Genomic DNA, 23,430 nt, shown 5'->3' with positions numbered 1-23,430 from the left:
TAGGCGACATTATCGGTCCCAAACAAATTTCTTTTGCTTCTAGGATATCCCATAATAGGATATGTATTTATCTTACCAATTCCAATCTAGTCGAACAGTTATTAACATCGCATCCTAATATTCAGATAGGGAACATTACCCTAAATATTCGCAGACTGGTTTCCCCCACGAAAAGAATTGTCATATCAAATATTTCCCCAACCGTTCCGCACGATTTAGTAGAAAGTGCCATTAAAAATCTTGGGCTTGAGTTAGCCTCCCCGATTTCCTTTTTAAGAGCTGGTATCCCAGGTGATGAGTACTCTCACATCCTTAGCTTTAGACGCCAAGTATATGTTTTTTCCAATACAGATAATTTTGAGTTACAAACGTCAATTGTAATACCTTTTGAAGGTATTGACAACAGAATCTTTTTATCTACAGATAAAATGGAGTGTTTTATCTGTAAACAACCAGGACACATTGCTTCTAAATGCTCTAATCCTCCAACTGTTAATGTAACCCAAACTTCTAATTCAAATCCCGAATTATCCACGAACACAACCCTTTTACTAGATAACACACAGCCGACAGACACCTCCAGCGTGACCCCTATTACAGATACTGCACAACAGGACACAACTACTGCAGTAAAACCAGGCCTTAAACGAGGTCGCTCAGAAGTATCAACGGCCACGAATGAAAACAGTTCCCTAGATGACACTGTTAGCATGCCTCCACCCGTTTCACCTGCCAGCCACATACAGCAGGATAAAACCATTAAGCGAAAAAGAAAGAAACAAAGGACAAACCCACCAATAGAAACCGGATTGACTGAACAAACTAAAGAGGATATAAAAGAGGCCTACAATAAAACACCAGAAGCATTCATACTTCCACAAGATAATCTGATAGCTTTCCTTGAAAATACCTTTGGAAATAACGATCCTTACACTGAAGCATTGAAATTTACGAGCGATATTAAATCTTTGATCTTAAATTTACAATTTCTGTACCCATCTCTCCAAGAACGGGCAATTAGATATCGTATAACACGTATAAATAAAAAAATGAAACTCCAACTGGAACCTGATGATGCCGAAAGTGTATCTAGCATGTCCCATGACGTAAGCGATGAAGACAGCAACTCAGACGTATCTCAATTATCTCAACAGTCTCAAAATTCCTTAAAATAATCTGTAATTATATTCACATTAATTCAGTGGAACTGTGACGGGTTTTTTCCCCGTCTTGAACGCTTACAACAATTAATCTCAGATCACGTCCCAGACTTTCTCTGCTTACAAGAGACTAACTTTAACACAACACACAATCCGTATCTTAAAAACTATTCTAGCTATCATTTTATTAGGACAACGCATTTAAGAGCCAGCGGTGGATCCTCCATTTTTATCTCGAATGATGTTTTTCACCAAGAATTTTTGTTAAACACAACGCTAGAAGCTGTAGCAGTAACTGCATGGTGCCCTAACAAAATTGTCATATGCAATGTTTACATTCCCCCTAACTATAATCTTGCCAGTGCTGAACTTTTAAATCTCATTAACCAACTTCCAGCTCCATTTATTCTTGTTGGAGATTTTAACGCTCATGGTATTATATGGGGATCTAAAAATACGTTTGGTAGGGGTAAGATCATTGAAGATATTATCATTAATCATGATGTTAGTCTTTTAAACACAGGAAGTAGCACGTATTTTCATATACAGTCTGGCTCCTTCTCTTCAATTGACCTGAGCATTAGTGATCCTAAAACAGCTCCTCTTCTTACCTGGTACACGCTTGATAGTCTCTATGACAGCAATCACTTCCCTATCTTCATCACTAATAATGAAGCTAAACCGTCTTATGTTAAGAGCAAATGGAATATCTCAAAAGCTAATTGGGAGCTTTTCAGCGCATCTGTTAAGGATCGAGTTAACGAAATTGTTTATCAAAACAATGCTGATACGGATGTTGATGAATTTAATAGATGCATACTGCAAGCAGCAGAGGAACACGTTGGAAGGTACACTATTAATCCATCCCATAAATCTGTACCATGGTGGAACCTATCTTGCAAGCTAGCAGTTAAAGCTAGCAAAAGGCCTTAAACAAATTTCGCAGAACACGAGCAGAAGTGGACTTAATTAATTTTAAGAGACTAAAGGCCAAATCAAAACGAGTAATAAAAGAAAGTAAACGAGAATCTTGGATTAAATTCTCCAGTACTATAACCGCTGACACATCTCCAACTCAAGTATGGAACAAAATTAAACAAATTAATGGACGCAACACAACGTATAAAATACCCGCTCTTATCCACGAAAATAATATTATCACAGACGACCAGAAAATCTCTGATACTTTTGCACAATATTTTTTAGAAAAATCCAAAAACAGAATTAACCATTTATTGACACGAGACGAACAGCACCCTCCTCAGTCCTCCTCATCTAACCCTGATCCACTTAACCTACCGTTTACTCTGGACGAACTCTATGATGTTGTTAGCTCTCTAAAAAAATCTGCTGCCGGACCAGATGACATTCCCTCAATATTTATTAAAAAACTACATTCAGATACATTAAGAAAATTATTAGATCTGTACAATATTTTATGGACAGATCAACTGTTTCCCAGGCTATGGAGAAAATCCATTTTGATTCCAATTAAAAAGAATGACTGCATGTCAGCATTACCCAGTTCATTTCGACCCATTTCTTTAACTTGCTCATTATGTAAAGTCTTAGAAAAAATGATAAATAATCGTCTTAACTGGTACTTAGAACGACATAAGTTACTAAATCCATTTCAGTCAGGATTTAGATCAAATAGATGCACTATGGACAATTTGGTTTCACTTCAGTCTGAAATTGCGTACGCCATGCAAAACAAGAATGAGGTGATTGCCGTTGCTCTAGACATAGAGAGTGCTTTCGATACCACCTCAAAATCAATAATTCTTGCAAAACTTAGTGACCTCAAATTAGAAGGTAATATAACAACATTTATTAATCACTTTTTAACGGATAGAACGTTTCAAGTGTCCATAAATGGTAAAATGTCTGCAACACAAGCTGTAGAGAATGGACTACCTCAAGGTTGTATACTTAGCACCACACTATTCTTAATCTGTATTAATGACATAAGCACTATGATAAAAGCACCAGTTCAACACGCTATTTACGCTGATGATATCATTCTATTTTGTCAAGGTAGGACCACATCCAGTACATGTGCGTTACTCCAAAACACCCTAAAGTCTATTACCAATTGGTCAGAAAGTACAGGATTCAAATTTTCACCACCTAAATCTGTAGTAATCCAATTTAGTAAAAAATACAGGTCTCCCCAACCTAATTTACAACTACATGGAACTTCGCTTCGTGTAGTAGATAACCATAAAATCTTAGGTATGCAATTTGATAAACGGCTGTCTTGGAGAAATCATATACAAACCACTAAAGCTAATTGTTTAAAAAGAATAAACATAATTAAATCCCTTGCTCACTATCACTGGGGATCTGAAGAGGAAGTATTACTCAGAATTTACCAAGCTCTAATTAGGTCCAAACTTGATTACGGTAGCATACTCTATATGTCTGCATGCAAGTCTCTCTTAAATTCTCTTAACGTCGTTCAGAACACATCTCTTCGTATTTGTCTTGGTGCTTTCAGATCTAGCCCATCTGAGGGCATCCATGTCGAAGCCTACGAACCTCCACTGACTGATAGGAGACAAAGACTCCTTCTGAATTATTTTGCAAAGGTCTCTGCCAACCCCTCAAATCCAGCTGCCAATCTTGTTGCCAGACACACAGTAATAGATCCAACAGAAAAACCTAGGTCTGTATACCCAATTGACCGCAAATTACACCAGTTAATTAACAACATAGATTTTTCAAATATGACCCCGATCTGTATCCCTCATACCCCGCCTTGGACCAGAAAGCAGCCTAGTTTTAACATTAGTCTATGTAGATACGACAAAAAGGAAACACCCAGCCTTATGATTAAACAAGAGTTCAATAAAATGATCGACATGGAAAAGTTTGATACAATCTTATACACAGACGCCAGTAAAGATGAACATGGTACAAGTTGCGCAGTTACTACTACAAATGAAACAATAGCGTCATTCCGCCTCCCTACAATCTGCAGTATACATACAGCGGAATTATATGGAATAAATAAAGCTCTAGAAGTCACACCAAAAAGCAGCAAACGTATAGCCATATGCACCGACTCACTGTCATCGATTCATTCACTAAAAACCTTAAGATCACAACACCCAATAGTCAATAAGGTACACACTCACTGCCATCAGCTGTTAACTTCGGGTACCTCAGTCTCCATAATCTGGGTTCCTTCGCACGTAGGTGTTACTGGTAACGAGAAAGCGGACCAAGCAGCGAAAAAAGCTAATTGCCCTAATAATCCTGTCGAAAAGATACAGCTCCATCAGGACCTCAAATATCTCTTCAAGCAATCAGTTTTGGAAAATTGGCAACATCAATGGAATAGAAGCACATCAAAATTACGTCAAATACAACCAATAATTCGACCATCGCAAATTCCCATACAAAAAAGAAGAGACAAAGCCATAATCAGACGAATAAGAATAGGTCACACTCGTCTCACGCACGGTTACCTCATGAGTTCTGGAAATCCACCAGTCTGTGAAAGCTGCAACAACACGCGGCTTTCCATACAACATATCCTACTTGAATGCAGTACTTTCAGCTCCACCCGACGACGGCATAACATTATTGGTACCCTTAGTGACATACTTAGTTCACCTGGTTCAATGAACTCTCTGATTGCTTTTCTGAGAGACTCTAAATTGTACAATTTAATATAAAATGTTTATAAATTTTGTAAAAGTACCTAAAACTTGTAGCTTAAGCAACTATTGTAACCAATTATTGTAACCAACTATTGTAACCAATTATTGTAACTGTTTTGTTCCCGTGTCAATGACCATAGTTGTCGAGACACGTAAATTTAAATAAAAAAAAAAAAAAAAAATTATGTATTTCTATGTTTATAACATAATATTATGTATGTACCATAAAATGTTCATATTTTTTATAATGTTGTGTGTACTACTTCTTTAATGAAATTTGTCCTAATTGATACTATTTTATATTATTTCGGACGAATTTCATTACAATGTGTTAAGAATAGGCGGACGAATTTTATGGTCATAAAATGAAGAATTATTTGCCTGATCCGAAGATTTAACTCGACCGGACGAATTTCATTGCGCCCTTATATTTATTATTTCTCATTATACAGGGTATTTCATTGGGAAAGTAACATACGTTAACTGCAGAAAGAGGACACTTAGGCGGTCTCAAAAATACCATACTTAATGGGTCTTACTCCATTAATAACAAAGATACTGAGTGTTTTATCTATTTTGCCATTTTCTTAATTGGTTCATAACTTTTTAACCACACTGTATATTTATTTTATATTTGGCACGCAAATATCGTTTAAGGTGTACAACAAATTATATTATTTACAATTGTAAAAAATCCAGGCCCGGATTAAAAAAAATTGGAAAAATATTACAACCCAAAAACAACACCCTGTACATTTAATTTTTTTTTAAATGGATTTTTCAGTTGAAAAGAGGATGAAAAACTAAATTTAGTGGTATACTTTGAATTTTTGGCAAAATGATTTTTCTGGTCAAATTTTGAATTTAAATTCTGTACGTCTTTCAACGTATACCACTAAATTTAGTTTTTCATCCTATTTTCAATTAAAAAATCCATTTAAAAAAAATTAATATACAGGGTGTTTTTTTTTGGGCCGGAATATTTTTCTAATATTTTTTAATTCGGGCCTGGATTTTTTACATTTGTAAATAAATTAATTTATTTTACACCTTAAAGGATATTTGCGTGCAAAATATAAAATAAATATACAGTGTGGTTAAAAAGTTATGAACCAATTAAGAAAATGGCAAAATAGATAAAACACTCAGTATCTTTGTTATTAATGGAGTAAAACCCATTAAGTATGGTATTTTTGAGACCGCCTAAGTGTCCTCTTTCTACAGTTAACGTATGTTACTTTCCCAATAAAACACCCTGTATATGTTTCAAAAGGAAAGTTTCCCTATTAGTTAGTATACAGTTAACAACTCTTATGAAGACTTCCGCGTTTGTCACATCATCTATCCAGGAGATACATAGTATGGCAGGCAATATCTAAATTTAGAATGCTTCTGTTTCAGCATTATCATATTCTCACAGTATAATATTAGGGATCATATTATAACATCTTCATCTCCCTCCAGCATAAGTATTTTTGGAATAGGGCTTTTCATCGATTGTCATTTCTTTCGAGCTTCCATCATGTGTCACATAATATTAATATATCTACGTCATACGTCTTTGGTTTGGATTATTGGTAGGTATATATTCTTTTCCTCATGAGCATCTTTCAGTGCGTCACAGTTTTTCGATTTCTTTCTAACGCATTAAATTGTATGTGACAGAAAAAAGGCACGTCGGTGATTACAGACATTTATAACATTTATTCTAGTTGTCGATAGATGGCGCTATAATCGAAAAAAAATATTTACGAATTATATAATATATCTACGAATATAATCTCTACAATTTATAAGACTATCTATACAAATAAAAAAAATACCATTTTATAAATGCAATAAACACAATTGATTTGTTTTTATGCCAAATTGCAAATAAAATGTGACAACTGTCAGATTTAACTACAATGTCATGTTAGAATAAATGTCATAAATGTGTATTATCACGGACTTACCTTTTTTTCTATAATTTGTGACGCACTGAAAAATGCTCATGAAAAGGACCATACCAATAACGTATGACGCAGATATATTAATATTATGTGACACATGACAGAAGTTCGAAACAAATGACTGTGAATGAAAAGCCCTATTGGCCCATTGCTGATTTTAAATCACATTGCTGATCTTGAATTTTTATTTATACATCACTATCCAACAATACAAAGGAACATACATGCTAAATGAGCTTAAATAAACAAGAATCTGAGAAAATTGGTTTAAAAATGAATTAACATAAAACAAAAGTAATGACAGATCAACATATCACAATCGATTTAGATGGAAATGAGAGCAGAAATAGACGAAATGGTAATGACTTAAAAGAGTATGTATACAGTGCTAGTCAAAAGTCCGGTTCCCCCCTCGTATCTTTTGAACGGCTACACCTATAATAGTGAAATTTTGAGGGAGGAAATAAACGGATGTAGGCTTCTCAACTAGTCATAACAGGTGACGCAATAGTGACAGATGACGTTACAGGGCCACTGTGACAGATAATTATTGTAAATGGTACCTTATGGCAAGTGATACTTTGTTTGAAAGGTATTGAAAATACATATTCAATCATACTAATTTTATTTAAGTTTAAGCTTATTTTGATAAATAAATTAAATAAACACTAAAATGAAGTTTCGCATTTAATTATTAATAAATATTCAAACGTCCGTCTCTGGTTAGTTGTCAAGAAGTTGACGTTTTTCAATTCTCAATTGTTTTAACATCAACTGCAACTTTTTTGACAAAGAACACAAAACAGTTAAGAATGGGAACTCACGGGGAGGCCTTTGTCCAGGAGTTGATGTAAACAGGCTGAAGAAGAATATCCAGATTGTCACATATAGTGAATTCAAGGTATATACTTGAATATGTCAGCCCTTTCTAAAGGTTTACTCCCCACTAATATTTGGGCCTAGTTATGTTGTTATCTGCTAATGATTATATATTTTATTTTGTCACTATTGATGTTTAGGCCAAATACTTTTACTATTTTGTCGACATCGGCAACCTTTCTTGTCAATCCCCTAACTTATCTGCTAGTATGGAAGTATCCTCAGTATATCGCATGTTATACAGGGTGTTTCATTGGGACACGGAAATACTTTAACGGTAAATAGAGGTCACCGAGCCGGTTCTAGATATACTACATGTTTTGCCCTACCGACTTTTATAACTGAGTTACAGGGTGTTTTATCGATTTTGCCCATTTCTTTCCTAAGCCATAACTTTAGAACCACCCTGTATATTTTTTGGATATTTGGTACACATATGTCTCATTTAAAACACAAACGACCAATATACTAACCATAAAAAATCCAGGTCCGGATTAACAAAAAATTATAAAGTAATTGTGACCTTAAAATAACACCCTGTATATTAAAATTTTGAAAATCTGTTTGCATATTTGAAAAGAGCACAAAAAAGTAAGTTTAATGGTTCTCTTCAATTTTTCGGCCAAACAATTTTACGACTTTAATTTTGAAATTATATTGAATTTTTTAAGAACTCTGACATTAAAAAGCAGGTATTATTAACTTTTAGTTATAAATTATTAAAGTTAATGAATCAATAGGGAGAGTTGGACAAAACGGGATACCATTCTTGTTTATTTTTATTACGGACAAAATGTTAAAGAAATTAGCATATTATTATTTTTTATAGGTATAATATTTATTGAACCAGACAAAAAACATATTTTTAGCTATTTTTAATGACTGGAAAATAGTAAAAAAAAAATGATTAAAGTCCTGCACATCGTGTTTTAGCATACCACGGTTGGATAAAACGGGATGAGTTCACAATATTTAATTTTTTGCATAAAATTATCTAAAAAGTATATTTAAGTAGATATAAGACTGCAAAGCAAAAAATAACCTTTGAAAAAACAATATCTTTAGTAGTCAGAAACTTAAAAATAGGCATTTTTTATGTTTTACTGAAAAATGGGAAATAAGACCTTTTATTTAGGACTAGGTACGTATATCAGAACAAAAGTCACATAAAAATATGTTGTTCTATTCTGCAGTATGAGAACATGCTTTATCGCTATTAAAAAAATTTATAGGCCAACAAAAAAATAGGTGGATAAAACGGGACATAAAAAACTGTATCCCATTTTATCCAACTCATAAGTGTCCCGTTTTGTCCAACTCAGACATTTTTCAAAACAAAAATGGCTCCTGCCTAAACGTGAAAGTAAAATTAGATAGATTACACATGAGAATATTCGTTAATGAGTGCTTAATTAAATGTAATAGTCACCGAAATTATATGTTTATATATGTAGGCAATATAATGTAGAAAACAACGCACTTAAAAGTACAAAGTAGCAAAAAAATAGAGTCAAACAATTCTAAACACAACAACTTTTCATCAAATAGTGGCATCGAGGTAAAACGAACTGAGAATGTTAAAATGATGACTGAGAACAAGTTTTCGTCGTTGTCCATTTAATAGCAGCACTAGTTGTGTCTCTAGGCCAGGTATCCTGTTCTATCCGACAATCCCGTTTTATCCAACTCTCCCCTACTCATTTTAAAAATAATCAATACTTATTTACCACATTGGAACGACCCAATTACTAATGACAAGAAAAATCCGGGTCCGGATTAACAAAAAAATATAAAGTAGTTGTGACCTTGAACCAACACCCTGTATATTGAAATTTTGAAAATTTGTCTGCGCATTTTAAAAGAGCATAAAAACTGTGATTAAAGATTCATTTTAACTTTTTGCGCCGTTGATTTAATTACATCAATTTTGAAATTATATTGAAATTTTAAATAAGTCTGAGATTAAAAACCAGGTATTATTAACTTTTAATAAGTTAATGTTAATGAATCAATACTTATTTTAAAAATACTTAATAGTTATTTACTACGCTGGCTTCATGGATTCTCTGGATTTGTAGCTGTATGCACATCATTAAAAATTAGAATTGCGAGAATTGGGATATTTTAATGATTTAATTTTTCTGGCAGCTTCTTGTCACCTTGACAGAATTAATCAATATGATTTCAAAATTGCCGTAATTAAATTATTTGCGCAAAAATTTGACATGCAACTTTTAACGCAGTTTTTATGCTCTTTTAAAATACGCAAACAAATTTTCAAAATTTCAATATACAGGGTGTTTTTTCAAGGTCACAATTACTTTATATTTTTTTGTTAATCCGGCCCTGGATTTTTCTTGTGATTAGTGATTGGGTCGTTCCAATGTGGTAAACAAGTATTGATTATTTTTAAAAAGAGAATTTATTCATTAACTTTCATAATTTATGAGTAAAGGTTAATAGTTGCTTTTTAATGTCAGAGTTATTAAAAAAATTAATATAATTTCAAAAAAATTGTCTGGCCGAAAAATTGAAGCGAACCATTAAAGTTACTTTTTGTGTTCTTTTCAAATATGCAAACAGATTTTTGAAAATTTGAATATACAGGGTGTTGTTTTAAGGTCACAATTACTTTATAATTTTTTGTTAATCCGGACCTGGATTTTTCTTATGGTTAGTATGTCGGTCGTTTGGGTTTTGAATGAGACATATGTGTACCAAATATCAAAAAAATATACAGGGTGGTTCTAAAGTTATGGCTTAGGAAAGAAATGGGCAAAATCGATAAAACACCCTGTAACTCGGTTATAAAAGTCGGTATGGCAAAAAATGCAGTATACCTAGAACCGGCTCGGTGACCTCTATTCACCATTAAAGTATTTCCGTTTCCCAATGAAACACCCTGTATAAGACATTAATTAGTAGAGGAGATAAAATACATCCATGGCGTACACAGCTTTGCCGATGGACTTTGAATATTCTGGAGATGTTTTGTATGGAGTCTAATTGGCTTGAGTGTGTCCATCATTACGTGTTTCAGATTTTATGATATAAATAACTTTGTATCTTTGCAATAGTCTATAAACGTCATCTTTCCGTAAGTCGTAACACATTTAAGTGATTAATTGCAAGTATATGTACAGTATGATGCAAACTTATGGAATAATTTCATTACTTCAGAAACAGACGATTTGTAAAAAAATCTTAAATTATGTCAATTTTAATTTTTGAATAGCCGTCAATTGCTTTAGCAATAATTAAAAAAGAAACCAAGTCTATATGGTCAACTAAGTTTTTTTCTAAAATATAGATATATTTTTGTAGTTATGAAAAAAAAACAACTGAATTCGAAGTTTATTTGTTTATTAAAAAATGAAGCATCCACTTTTGGAGTAGAAATTTTTGATATGTTTTTTATCAAACATTTCTTAATGAAATTAGACAAAGTTCTATCTTGATTGACTTTTTTCCGTAAGCAAAAACTCCATTGACTCCCCTGGTAAGGAAAATTTTAATATATGTAATAAAAAACAAGAATAGCAAGAGCCTTAGATGTAACACCCAATAGCTAATTATCCAATCCAATGCTCTAATTTTTACTAAACCCTATTAGATAGGTAGTTCTTGATCCAATTAAGCAAGATGTCAGAAAACACAATTAACTTTAATTTTTGTATGAATATCTGATTTACAGGAGCAAAAGCGTCCTTGTAAAAACATTTAAATCAGCGTCAATTACGTCCACTTGGGGCATTATTTGTAAAGTTTGGGAAAACTTGATTCTGGTAGATCATTAAATTTGCAAGGGTGAATTTACCACTTAACAAAACGTGTTGCTGATCGTAAGATAATAGGCATCTTGCATCTTCTCGTCCACGGCAAAATTGGTGAAAAAAACGCACAAAATCTTTTGTTATAGTGATCTATCACACGAGTATATACAGTATGGTGCAAATGAAAAGAATAAATTCGTTATTTCGTAAGCTGGCGACTTTAAAGAAAAATCCTGAAACAAGTCGATTTTTATTTTTAAATTATGATTTTTTGACATATACAGCGTGTCTACTTAAGTTGGAAACATATGGGAAACTTTTTTATTATTAATTTTACGAAAAAAAGTTATTCTTTATAAAAAGTTCTGCATGCCCCAAAACCTAAGATTCAATCATCAGATATCAAATTTTCTCAATATTATACGAGGTATGTAAAAAAATATGAATTTCGGTCAATGGTAAAGTACCTTTATTTCTCTCAATATCGAAAATTCTTATGATAAAAAGTTGTTTGGAAATAAAAACTTAGATCAAATATTCAATTAAATGCTTCTAATTGAAAAAAAGATTTTTTCTTAAATTTATGGATATTCAACATCGTTTTTAATTATTACAATTATGATAACTCGTTTATTATACATTTTACGAAAAAAACTTATTCTTCATAAAAAGCTTTGAATGGTCTAAAATCTAAGACACAACCATGATATATCAACTTTTATTAATTTTATACGAGGTGTGTCAAAAAATATGAAATTCGCTCAAGATTATAGTATCTTTATATTTCACAATGTTTCAATTAGAAGGATGTAATTGCATATTGAAACATAGTTTTTAATTCTAAACAACTGTTTTAATAACTGTTTTCAATATTGTGAAAAAGAAAGGTACTTTACTCTTGAGTGAAATTCATATTTTTTGACATACCTCGTATAAAATTATTAAAATGTGATATTTGATGGTTGCGTCTTTGGTCTTAGGACATACAGAGCTTTTTATAAAGAATACCTTTTTTTCGTAAAAGTAATAATAAAAGAGTAATCGTATGTGTAATAAATAAAAACGAAGTTAGTATCAATAATAACTATTTAGAATGGGAAATAAGCCACAACATTATTAAAAAATGATTTTTATTAACGTTTCGACGCCCAAATCGGCGTTGTCAAAATACAAAATACTATTGGTAAATAGTATTTTGTATTTTGACAACGGCACCCGATTTGGGCGTCGAAACGTTAATAAAAATCATTTTTTAATAATATTGTGGCTTATTTCCCATTCTAAATAGTTAAAATTGTAAAAATGCCACAAGAAAATAGCTTCAGAACAACATTAGTATCAATAAATTTGAGAAAAATTTGGAAAATATTTTTTTCCAATTAGAAGCATGTAATTGCATATTTGATCTTAGTTTTTATTTCCAAACAACTTTTCATAATAAGAATTTTCGAAATTGAGAGAAATAAAGGTACTTTACTCTTGAACGAAGTTTATATTTTTTGACTTACCTCGTATAATATTAACAAAATTTGATATCTGATGATTGAATCTTAGGTTTTAGAGCATGCAGAACTTTTTATAAAGAATAACTTTTTTTCGTAAAATGAATAACAAAAAAGTTTCCCATATGTTTCCAACTTAAGTAGACACGCTGTATATCATAGTAGTGAAGTGATCCATTTGGGCGTGATGACGATGAAATTTTTTCAATGAGAACAGGAGTCGTGTGATAGCTCATTTGAAAGGTTATTTAATTATCTATTCAGTAATAGAAACATTAACATAACTATTTATACAGGGTGTCCTAAAATTTTTTTTAAATATATTAATTTTTGAGAATGTATGTAATTTATTTACTTTAAAATACATTTACTGTTGCCAAAAAATAGAAAAAAAAATATTTTACAAATAGACATTGTTTTTCGCTTAAATTTAATGTTCAAGCTGCCACCCACTTGATTCTTGACAGTTTGAACATTTAATTTAAGCGAGAAGCAATGATTATTTGCCAAATAAACATTTTCATCGTTTTCTAACAGCAGTAAAATGTATTTTGAATTCAATACATTACATACATTCTTCTTTTTGTGTCAATTAATTTAATTTAAAAAAATTTTGGACACCCTGTATTGTAATAAATGTGTTATTATTTATATTACTGGATAGAGAATTTAATAACCTTTCAAATGAGCTATCAAGCGACCCATATTCTTATTTAAAAATTTATATTACAATATATAAGTAATATAATAAGTCTTTATCAATATTCATTTTTTTATTTTGTTTAACCATGTGTGTATGCTTTAAGTACCAATACGGTCCTGCAGGCACTACCTCCAAGCTAAAACCACTTAAGACAGAGCTTGGCTTGCCATGCAAATACGCGCATTCTTCAGATATGTATAAGACTTTCAGTGTGAAACAACACAGTGTTATATAGTTTTTTTAACCAAACAAAAGTGCCAGAAAACCGCAGCCCAGCCTCGTACTAGGAAAGAAAAAGACGACAGCATAAAAGGTACCGTACCTATATCATACACACAATTCAATTATTGATTGATTAATTTTGCTTTAACCCTTTTCAACTTATCAAATAAAACCAGCACCTGTCTTATTTCTAATGTCTTATTTATAATTATTTGAATATATAGGAACAATGATATATCAAAAAATCATAATTTATAAATAAAAATCGATTGTTTCAGGATTTTTCGTTGAAGTCACCAGATTAGGAAATAACGAATTTATTTCTTTCATTTGCACCATACTGTATGTATATAAAAACTCGGTCAACTTTGGAGCGCTGTAAAACCCAGACATATTAATGAAATCAAACAAATTTGCAGTGAAAACTATTCCTTTAAACATCCTCCATAATATTGCTATGATTTAATTTTATTGTAAAAAAATCAGAAAAAAAGTAAAAAAATATAGTGCCCAAAAGAAAATTTGTTTAAAATTTTTTAGACATTTTTGTTTATAACTTTTTATTTTCCATTCTACGATAAAAAATAATAGAAAGAAAAGTTGGTAGGGTTGCTAATTTACGAGATACAGCGCGAAAACTATTTGTACCCCTTTTTCCAAGATGACGACCGGGGGAAAAGAGTGGAGACCTCACAAACTTGAATTTAAGCTTATACTAACCCACCTCATACATCCGGAGTGAAAATCGAAACGTCCAGAAGTTAATTAAGAAATGTAATTTTCATTACACCAACAATTGTGGCCTAATCACATATAGACCAGGGCGGATCTGTGAAAAAGGTCTATTTTTGGATGTGCGAGGTGGCAATCGGATTTTTGCAGATAAAGTTAGGTAACAACTTCAACAATAATAATTGACATATGCTTCTTCTCAAATATGCCCGGAACATTAATAAAAAAATTAAAGTATTTAAAAATTTCGAAAAACATCGATTTTTTCTACTTTTTCGCTTAAAACTTTAAAACGATTCATTTTGGAACAAAGTCGTACGGAAATAAAATAAAGATAATTAAAGTTTGTATGATAAACGACTGGTTAAAAATGTCTTAAATTATTACCCTTTCTGCAAAATAGCAATAAATACAAAATAAGGGGGCAAAATAAGCCTGTTTTTATTCAATGTTTTGCAACCACTTTGGTTGCACTTAGAACTTTCGTAATTTGCTTGTAAAATTCTTACAACATACTTAAATCGTTCACCAAATTTCATTAAAATCAACCTTATAGATTTTGCAGAATAATTTTGCAATCTAAATCTTTTAAAAAAGTTGCAAATTTTTTAAAAACCGTCTGAAGAAAAAGTAGACCATTTAGAAGTTTGCTGTTTTTTTTTACATAAAAAGAGGTTCTCTGCCTATCTAGTAAACTTTACAGAATTAAAATCGGATTATTTCAGCGGCCTCAGTACGGTTTTAAATTTATAAACAATTTTTTGGCTTATAAACAAACACAGTGAAGACGTTTGAGTTGGCATAAATTCATTTTCCGAGAATAGGCGCCTCTGGAGATAAATCCCGAATCAGGTCGATTTTTATTTTTAAATTCCAATTTTTTGGTATATACAGGGTGTCTGCGTAACTTGGAACCATATGGGAAACTTTTTTAGTATCAATTTTACGAAAAAAAGTCATTCTTTATAAAGTGCTCTGCATAGTCTAAAACCTAAGATGCAATCATCAGATATCAAATTTTGTTAACAGTATACAAGGTATGTCAAAAAAATATGAATTTCGCTCAAGAGCAAACTACCTTTATATTTCAAAATATCAAAAAATTTTATTATAAAAAGTTATTTGTAATTAAAAACCATATTCAAATATGCAATAACAGCCTTCTACTTGAAAGAAAAAAATTCTGAAATTTTCCAAAATTACCGATTTCGAACATAGAAATTCTTTCTAAATTCATATTATTTGACACACCTCGTATAAAATTAACAAACTTGGATAACTGATGGTTGCATCTTGAGGTTTAGACCATGCACAAATTTTTATGAAGAACTAGCTGACCCGGCAGACTTCGTACTGCCTCAATAGATAAGAACAAACTTTTGTAAACAATAAACTTAAAATAAACAAAAGGAATTCGTAATTAATAAACAAAAAATGCTCGATGTGAATGAGTTTTTATTATTATTTTTAATGAATTACACATAATGTTTGAAGTAATAAAGTTTAGTTAGAAAAAGTTTGCAGTGCAACAGTTGCAATCTTAAATTTGTTTTTCTTATAATGAATATAACAGCTTTATTTTATTTACATTCAAAAAAACCCTGTATTTATAATTGGGTTCGGGATTGTCCAACTATATAGGTGTTGAAAAATAAAACAAAATTAAAATTAAATATCATTAAATAAAATGAAACAAAATTTCATAAAATTGAATAAAAGTCAATAAAAATAAATAAAACTGAATAAACTTAAATAAAAATAATAAATAAATTTAAAAAAATAATAAAATTAAAAAAAAATAAATAGAATCTAATAAAAATAATTAAAATTTAATAAAATGAAACAAAATTAATTAAAATTAAATAAAATTTTATAATTTGCTGCTTGTTCTTTTCGTTTGCTCAGAACTTTTCTTCTGCTTGCCGTTCTTCAGAAAAGTTCGGTAGAGATATTTTTTGAAAGTTTCGAAAAATTAAGAAATTCATATTTTGCCCAAATTAAGTCCAAAAGTTGAAACAGTTGCACTTTTCTTCGATGAAATTTGTTGCTCGTTCTTCTTCTGTCTTAATATTTCTAAGGCCTAAGATATTGTATTTTGGACACCGATTGAGCTAGAAAAAAAATTTAGTAAGGTTCTGTTCGGAATTACAGCAAGGAGTACACCGAATTAATTTCGTATTTTTCACGTCACTATTGTGAGAGTTATGACGTCGCACGCAACCCCCTTATGACGTAGAGTTATAAAATATCGACATAAACCTACTCCCAGTCCGGTCGAACATAGCTGCCAAATTTCATAAAAATCGGTCAAGTCGTTTCGGAGGAGTATGGCAACAAACACTGTAAAAAGAGCATTTTATACATATAGCTGTAACAATTTTGGTGGCTACTAAAATGACAATATAAAACCGTATAAACCTTCCCTGAACTTCCACAAATAATTCAACATCAAAATTAGCCAAATCGGTCCACACATTCTCGAGTTTTAGCGAGACTAACGCACAGCAATAGATTTTTATATATAAGATAACTTTTTTTCCTAAAATTATTAGTAAAGCAGATATTACATGTCTAATAAATAAAAATGATGTTCGGAATCGGTAATTTAGGAAAATTTCAGATTTTTTTTTAAGTAGAAGGCTGTTATTGCATATTTGAATATGGTTTTTAATTACAAATAACTTTTCATAATAAAAATTTTTTGATATTTTGAAATATAAAGGTAGTTTGCTCTTGAGCGAAATTCATATTTTTTGACATACCTCGTATACTGTTGACAAAATTTGATATCTGATGATTGCATCTTAGGTTTTAGACTATGCAGAGCACTTTATAAAGAATGGCTTTTTTCGTAAGATTGATATTAAAAAAGTTTCCCATATGGTTCCAAGTTACGCAGACACCCTCTATATCATACTAGTGACGTCATCCATCTGGGCATGATGACGTAATCGATGATTTTTTTTAAATGAGAATAGGTGCTGTGTGACAGCTCAATCGAAAGGCTATTCAATTTTGTATTCACTAATATAAACATTAACATAACTATTTATACAGGGTTTGAATTAAAAACAAAATTTAAATTAAATTAGTTCCAATATTTAGATTACGTCATCACACCCAGATGGATGACGTCACTAGTATGATATTTATGCCAAAAAATTATAATTTAAAAATAAAAATCGATCTGTTTCGGGATTTATCTCCAGAGTCTGCTTTTCTCAAGAAAATGAATTTATTCCAACTCAAACGTCCTCACTGTATTTGTTTATAAGCCAAAATATTGTTTATAACTTTAAAACAGTGCTGAGGCCGCTTAAATAATCCGATTTTAATTCTCTAAAGTGTATTAGATATTTAGAGAACCCCTTTATATGTAAAAAAATTAGCAAACTTCTAAATGGTCTACTTTTTGTTCAGAAAGTTTTTAAAAAATTTGAACTTTTTAAAAAAATTTAGATTGCAAAATTATGCAAAATCTATTACGTCGATTTTAATGAAATTTATTGGTCAATTATGAAGGTTCTAAGTGAAACCGAAGTGGTTGAAATACATTAAATAAAAACAGTCTTTTTTGCCCCCTTATTTTCTCTTTGTTGCTATTTTGCAGAAAGGGTAATAATTTAAGACATTTTAAACCAGTCGTATATTATACAAAATTCAATTATCTTTATTTTCTCTTCCTGCGACTTTGTTCCAAAATGAATCGTTTTAAAGTTATGTTATATGCAATGAAAATAGAAAAAAATCGAAAGTTTCGAAATTTTTAAATATTTAAATTTTTTTATTAATGTTCCGGGCATATTTGAGAACGAGCATAGGTCAATTATAATTAATGAAGTTGTCACCTAACTTTATCTGCACAAATCTGAATGCAACCTCTCACATCCACCTCAAAACATATCCTTCTGGTCTAATAAACATAATACTAGAAAATACTTCTAGAGACAGAGAGAGCTTTTAAAAACATACCGAGACTTCTAATTATGTAATTTAATATGTTCTATATTAGGTCTGGATCCCGCGTATGAAAAAAAAGTTGATTAATAGCAAGCTGAAAATTTGTTAATAGCTTAAGGGGGTCTAGTCGGATAAACTTTGATACATGGGAACACTGGAACAGGGGCAGTTTTAATTGTGGAACAGGTTAAAAATTTGGAACGGTCAGACATCGAAAACGGCACATGTATTTTGTCCGACAGAACAGACTTAAACTCTTCGAACAGAGATTAAACTCTCATGCAAAAATCAGACTGCTATTTATCACCAAATGGGCGTTTTAATGAGTGGAACATGTAGAATATGTCAACTGACAGGAATTATGACAGGTGATAAATAGCAGTCTGATTTTTGCATGAGAGATTAATCTCTGTTCGGAGAGTTTAAGTCTATTCTGTCGGACAAAATAAATATGCCGTTTTCGTGGTGTGACTGTTCCAAATTTTTAACCTGTTCCACAATTAAAACTGCCCCTGTTCCAGTGTTCCCATATATCAAAGTTTATCCGACTAGACACTCTTAAGCTATTAACAAATTTTCAGCTTGCTATTAATCAACTTTTTTTTCATACGCGGGATCCAGACCTATATACGGTATGTTACATATATCATTTAAAAAACTTTAACTGTCTCTTGAACAAAATAATTTACAGGTAAAATCGTAGTGCTTTGCCCTGGATTTCTTTATACACGAATTTTAACCCGACTTACTTTTCAAGCTAGACCGGTATACTTTTCAATAAGATGTTACCTAGGTATTGAATATCCTTATACCTGCATAGGCAGAATAAACTGACAAGTATGTATCAAGGAACTATCGGGAACGAAGAAGGAAAATAAAGTTGGAGGACATTTAACTTGCTACTATTTAAAATTTTCTGTAGGACTGCTCATTTACGAGATATAGCGCAAAAACCCTTTATAGCACTTGCGTCCAAGTGGCGACCCCAGAATCTTGAACATATGCTTAATTTCGTCCTCTCAAATATGCAACCTTAATGTATCTTTTCAATGGATTAATGAGAACTGATGATGAAAATCAAAAATATTTACGTAAATATTATATACACTGGAGTGCAAAATTAATCGGACGCACATTTTTCTTAAAAACTGGCTTTGAAAGAAGTTTAAGGTGTGGTAAATTGAGTATTTAATGATAAACAAAATTTAAAAGTCAAATTTATTAGACCTCAAGAATATTCCACAGAAAAAGAAATAAAGATATTTAGTAGGGTGTATTGTGTTGAGGGTGCAACCTCGACAAGCCCTAATTACGGCTCCCAATCGATCAGGCATACTTCGCACTAAGGCAGCAAAGTCTGCCTGAGGGATTTATTCCCATTTGTTACGAACTACTTGCTCCAATCATTCATGGTTTCAAACTCACCATGGTTACGTCGAATACGTGTCCCAGAATATACCGTGCATGCTCTATTGGATTTAAGTCTGGACTTCTTGGAGGTCATGGTAATAAACGAATTCCAACTTCATCCACGTAATCCTGCGTTATTCTTGCGATGTGCGGACGAGCATTATCTTGCATTAGACGAAAGTTGTCTGCAACAAATGGGGCAAATGGCACTATATGATCTATTAAACATTGCTCAGTATACCGATGAGCGTTCTAATTTCCCCCTTGAATTGTAACAAGTTCTGTATGAGCCTCTAGGGAAATGCCTGCCCACACCATTATACCACCTCCACAAAATTTAACTCTCTGAATAAAACAACATTAATGATAAAGTTCACCAGCTCCTCTCCAAATTCTAGGCCGCTCTTCGAAAGAGTATCTGCTCCGTGCTCCGTCTAGCAGCTCTACATAGTGGATAAGTTGGTGCTCGTCGCTCGACGCTCACCCTCTGCGATTCAACCGGTTTGTGTTCTATAGGTAGGGGAGCGCATGCCGTATCCATTTGAGCAGTTACACGGAGCACGGAACACCAACGTATGGATACGTACCTTCAAATCTTAATTCATCCTTGAAAAGCACAGCACTCCAATCGGCAACGCCCCAATTAAGATTCTCGCGAGCGAAGTGTAAACGTTGTCTCCGATGATCTTCTGTTAATAGAGGTCCCGTGACAGGTATTCTGGACCTAAATCCGTATTCATTTAAGCATCTTCGAACAATGTAAAGGGAAACTGGGTTTCTATTGACATCATTTAATCGTTGAACAAGTACTGGTGCTGATATTGTGCGATTGCGTACGGATTGCAAAACTAAGAAAGCGATCTTCAACTTGACTTGTAGTTATTGTCTACCTTGACCTGACCTCCTGGCGTATTGTCCTGTTTGTCAAAATCTTTGTATTGCATCAAACATTGTACTTCGAAACATTCCTAAAGCATTTTCGATGTAACGATTGCCCCGCCCATCATTTTGTAAACCAACAGCTTCTGCTACATCTTCTGGTGTCATAATTTTTTTAGTGCAAGTTTCACACAGCAGACATCACAAAAACCTACAGCCGAACTTATAAACAGATATAATACCACAATTAACTTAAATTAATGCTGTTTCATTTAAGTAATTTTTCTCATTAAGGGGGTATGCGCAAAATTCCAGCTCCAATGATTTTTAAATGCATTCATTTTTTTCGAATCCTGAGAGTACTAATAAGTATTTCTAAAAAAATTTAAATGGAAATGAAAGATTACGTTATTAGCGAGAACCAAAAGTCCCTGAAAACTTCTATAATGTTTATTTTAATAAGTTACAGTGGTGAAAAAAAAAAGAGAAAATTTAGTGTGATTTTTAATTTCAAATATCTCATTCAAAAGAAACTTTTTTTTTATTCTAAGGAACTTTCGGCCCTCGGTAATAATATAATCTTTCATTCTGCGTTTAAAATTTTTAAAAATAGTTATTAGTTTTCTTAAGATTGAAAAAAAAAGAATGCATTTAAAAAGCATTGGAGCCGAAATTTTGCGCCTACTTCGTTAATAACAAAATATTTGTGTAGCCGTGTTGTTGTTCGCATAAAACAACAATCTAAACAGATTCAAACAATAAAAAACGTTATCACTGATAAGGCATAAAGTACATACAATTCACATAAATCTAAAAAAAATCTGAGTGTCCGGTTAATTTTGCACCCCAGTGTATGTAGGCCCAACATGCAGGTTACTGGAGGTTTCAAGTTTTAAAAATATACCTAGATTTCTTATTACGTAATTGAATATTTTCTATGTACGACATGTTGCATATATATCATTTAAGAAACGTTAACTGTCTTTTGAACAAAATAATTTACACGTAAAATCGTAGTGGTTTTCCCTGGATTTCTTTATGTACGAATTTCAACCCAAGCTACTTTTCAAGCTAGACCGGTATATTTTTCAATAAGATGTTACCTAGGTATTGGATATCCTTATACCTGCATAGGCAGAATAAACTGACAAGTATATATCAAGGGACTGTCGGGACCGAAGGGCAATAGGGAAAGGACCCAACAAGGATCCTTCGTAAGAGCGTTAACAAGTAGGACTGCGGCGACCGTAAAGAAAAGGACTAAAAGGAGCTTTCATTAATGCAAACTTACAAAGAAGAATTTATTTGAGAAGCAGGATACCCGCGTGGTCCCTTCCCAGCGTAAGAGTCCAAGAAAGGATATAGTAACAGCTGAAATGTTCAAACATGGAGAACCAGTACTACTTAAGCATTGGGAAAAGATGCTGAAAGAAATATGGGAACAAGAACGCATACCAAAAAAATGAACTAAACAAACACTGTGCCCAATTCGCAAAAAAGCGACAACATTTTATGACATAATTATAGGGGAATAGCGCTCCTAAATGTTGCAGATAAAATACTTGCATTACATATCAAAGACAAGATAACACAAAAGATAGATAATGACATAGGAGACTATCAATATGGATTCCGAAGAGGACGCAGCACAGTGGATCGAATTTTCCTGCTGCGTGAAATATGAAGTGGAAAGCCACGAATACGGGCAATCTACAGTGGCCCTATTCATCGATTTTAACAAGCTTTTGACAGAGTAAACGAAAAGAAATATACGAGGCACTACGTCAAATTGAAATTAGTGAAACATTAATAAAAATGATAAAAGTGGTACTCAGAGGAACAGAAAATAGGCGGAACAGAAAGAGATAAGTTTAAGGTCAGTGACGGGAGGCGACAAAGAGACCTACTGTCATCTTCGTTGTTCAGTATCCTTGAAATTGTCATCAAAGAAGCCAAAATTACCAGGACAGGACTTGTATATCAACGAATACACCAATGCTTGGCATTCGCTGATGACATAATTCTTACTGATAGCCAGAAGTAAACAAGAATTAAAAGATATACCTAAAAGACTAGAAGCTATAGGGAGAAAGAAAGGGATACCTATACATAAAAGAAAAAAATACTAAATATATAGAATGGACAGAACGGGAATACATGCAAGGACAATACCTGACAATAATCAGAGAAGAAAAAATATATAATTTGGAAGAAGTAGAAAGATTCCAATAACTTGGAGTGATAGTAACTAGGAGACCAAATGTGAAAGAAGAAATCCAAGCAAGAACTATGACTGGTAATTGTTGTATCTTTGCTCTAAATACCTTATTAAGAAGTAAACACATATTTTCTAGAAAGGTTAAGATAAGAATATAAAGCAGTAAGCAGTGGTAGGACCTATAGCATTATGCCAGTGAAACGTGGACATGGATGATAAACAAATCTGAACAAGTCATGCTAAAAGCCTGGGAAAAAAGTCCTTAAGAAAATATCTGGAGAAAAGCTATGGAATGGAATGTAGATAAAAAGACCAAATGTAGAACTAGAGAGGATGTCTGGAGAACCCAATATACTAGGGATCATAAAATTA

The sequence above is a fragment of the Diabrotica virgifera genome, chromosome 3 (assembly GCF_917563875.1).
Source record: "Diabrotica virgifera virgifera chromosome 3, PGI_DIABVI_V3a".
In the NCBI taxonomy this organism is placed as follows: domain Eukaryota; kingdom Metazoa; phylum Arthropoda; class Insecta; order Coleoptera; family Chrysomelidae; genus Diabrotica; species Diabrotica virgifera.
Note: the sequence above shows the minus strand (reverse complement) of the source record.